Below are 2934 nucleotides of genomic sequence, written 5' to 3' on the forward strand. Positions count from 1 at the left end.
GTACAGCTCTACCAGGTGAACTATCCGGGCGCCTCAAGCCCATTTTAAAGAGCTCAAAATCACCTCTATCATTGTCAGTTTAAGTCAAGACTACACTGCTCCCACAGCAAACTGCACTCAATTTACCCGGCCTTCTGTCTCTCCAATTTGCACAAAATGTAAATTAGCAGAGGACACTTTGGGCCACCTCTTTTGGTCTTGCCTCAAGCTAAACAAGTTCCGGTCAGATATTTTTGAGCACTTTTCTTAACTGCATAACTGTGATATCGTACCAGAACCAACATTTATTAACTCTATTCCACTTTCAACAAAAGACAATACATAGTAGACAATACATAGTATACAATACTGAGTTGGTGCGTTGAGCTGGACGGACTCACTGAAAATGACCTGTCAATCACAAGGTAGCCACGCCCTAAAGCATACCCTGCTTTATGTCTAATTGTACTCTAAATGGGACCATCATTTACTAAATGAACATCAATGCTGTATGGAAGAAGGAATTGAACTAGAGACTGAGATCAATAAACTCATTAGGAAACTGTTTACTCAGCTGATCTTTTATCCACTGCATAAGCCAGTACGTAAGAATGCAGGTTTAAAAAAACAACCAGAGCCAAAAAATATAGTTGGTTGCTGAGTCTCCTTTCTTAGGGCAATCAAATACAGATACTTTGGGACTCAAAAAATCAAATATTTTTAAGCCCTTCAACCCAAGCTTCTTTTCTGGTCTTTCTTGGCCTCTGATTGGTTGTTCCCGTTCAATTCTTGCAGATTGCCATTAGGAGCACAGACTAGGAGGAGCCAGAGGGAACCCATTTTTCACAGATTATCTGTCTCATGTTCTACTGTCAGGATATAGGTGAAATGTCAAGCAATAATGACAAAAAGTTTGTTTTATAAATAGTTACCTACTGCAGCTTTAAAACCTGAACCAAAAGAGGAAGTGCAGGGGGATCCATCCGCGACCTGAAAGAGGTGCCACCATGAATCCATCACTGCGACCAATCACAACATGGCAAAATATGCCATATACATATTTACAGCCATCATGTGCATTTCCTGTTGCATATGAGTCTGCATACGAGTGGCCGAGCTAAAAATAGCCTCAGCCCAGTGTGACTGTGTGTGTGTATTTGGGATTTGCTTGGCTTGCTCTGTGTGCGTACTACTTGTGTGCTGTATGTGCGTGTGTGTACTTTGCCGCTGTATGTTTGTTTGCTGTGTGCGCTTGTGTAACGTGAAGGCAACCCAATGTGCAGTGACATTCTGTCTCTCAACAGCCAAGAGCTTGTGAGTCAGGCGGCTTCAGCCTCAGCCTGCCCTGTGTGGCCCAAACACAACGCGGGCCCGGCTGCTCATAGGAACTGACAGCAGCACTGAGCGAGGGAGAGAGAGAGAGAGAGAGAGAGAGAGAGGAGAGAGAGCAGACAGACAGACAGACAGACAGACAGGAAGGAGAAAAAATAGACAAAATGAAGAATCTGACATGATGTCGGGCTGCCATTGAAAAAATGTAGAAAAAAGGAGAGAGAAAGTGTAACCAGAAAGGGAAACTTAGACCGTTACCTCTTGTTCACTCAGAAAATTCCTATAACAAAAATTTGAAATTCACGTTATTTTCAATTCACTATGAATTCTTAAGGACAGATTATGTAAATAGGGTAGGACTTGTCAATCAAAAGTTTTAGCAAATATGACAAAAAATAAAAATAATTGACTATGTGCTATTATTCTAAAATATGGAGTTTGGCAGCTGGAAGTCTGCAGAATGTGCTATTCTACTCCTCTGAAGAGAGACGTGATGCAAGCTTCATCATTCTCAAACACCTCTAGTAGAGTGACCAGTGCTTGGTAACAGCAAATCATTTCTAGTAGACACCTGTATACAGATATTAGACATATATTATAATTTTCTTACAAAAATACATGAAAATTAATCTGGTTAGAATAAGAGCATCAGCTGAACACCTCAGATGTCACGCATAGAATCAGTCAGTAAGAAGTGCTTATCGTCTCTGTTGGTAGAAATCTGTCTGAAAAAAAACTTCAGTTTCTTTCAGTGGAATGTGTTTCCCACTGAACCTTCACAGCCAGGACAGCCTGTGCCAAAAGTACACACACACACACACACGCACACACACACACACACACACACACACACACATCCACCGACAAAAACAGAGAGCACAGCACACTGAGAACATGCAGGGAAGAAAACAATTAAGTTCTGTATCGTCTCACATCTGACACATATTGTATGCATATTCACAGACACAGTCACAGTTACACAAATCCAAATACACACTCACACCACATACATGCCTCTCTACCTACTGATGAGGCACCCCTTTGCCCAATTCCACAGCCCCAAAATAATGACGACAACAGTTTCGGCCCGTTGGCTTGACTGGTTCTTTTGGAGCGCCTATGAGGAGTCTTTGTGTTTTCAATTCACAGATTAGAGGCACACTGAAACTGGCCAATGCCAGCATGGACACAGGCCAACTCTATTCCTACCACCAGAGATGTGCGTGTGTGTGTGTGCCTGCGTCTGTGAGTGTGTACATATGAGTGTGTGACAGACCATCAACAACAAAGCTGTCCATTGTCTTTCCTTTCACCTCAACCTGGCACTGAAACAGACACTTCCTGAAGGGAGCATACTACACAATATCTACTGTTCAAACACACATTCATGCAAACACTCAGGGGAGTATAGTTGCCAAGTTTATGTTTCCAAAAGGAGTAAATCCATCTTATCTGCTTCTCTCCATAGCAATAATTAGTTTCTGGAGGCCAGACCTCACTGATGGCTGTACAAAAGCACAACTTAAGTAGTAATTTGGGTGAAACTGGATCAAATCTTATGGAGAAAATATTGTCTGATTTTCCCTCTGACTCCCTCCAGCGGCTCTGCCTAAACGCCGCTAA

The 2934-nt window shown here is 42.2% G+C and overlaps 1 protein-coding gene across 1 annotated transcript in view; it reads right to left on the bottom strand.

Annotated features, from left to right (window-relative positions):
- LOC118329091 (sodium/potassium/calcium exchanger 3-like) overlaps positions 1-2934 on the bottom strand; it is a 22125-nt gene that overhangs the window by 18189 nt on the left and 1002 nt on the right. The gene's annotated exons all lie outside the window — the stretch shown is intronic.

Source organism: Morone saxatilis, unplaced genomic scaffold (assembly GCF_004916995.1).
Source record: "Morone saxatilis isolate NCDOM2014 unplaced genomic scaffold, NCSU_SB_2.0 Contig19, whole genome shotgun sequence".
NCBI classification, from domain to species: Eukaryota; Metazoa; Chordata; class Actinopteri; family Moronidae; genus Morone; species Morone saxatilis.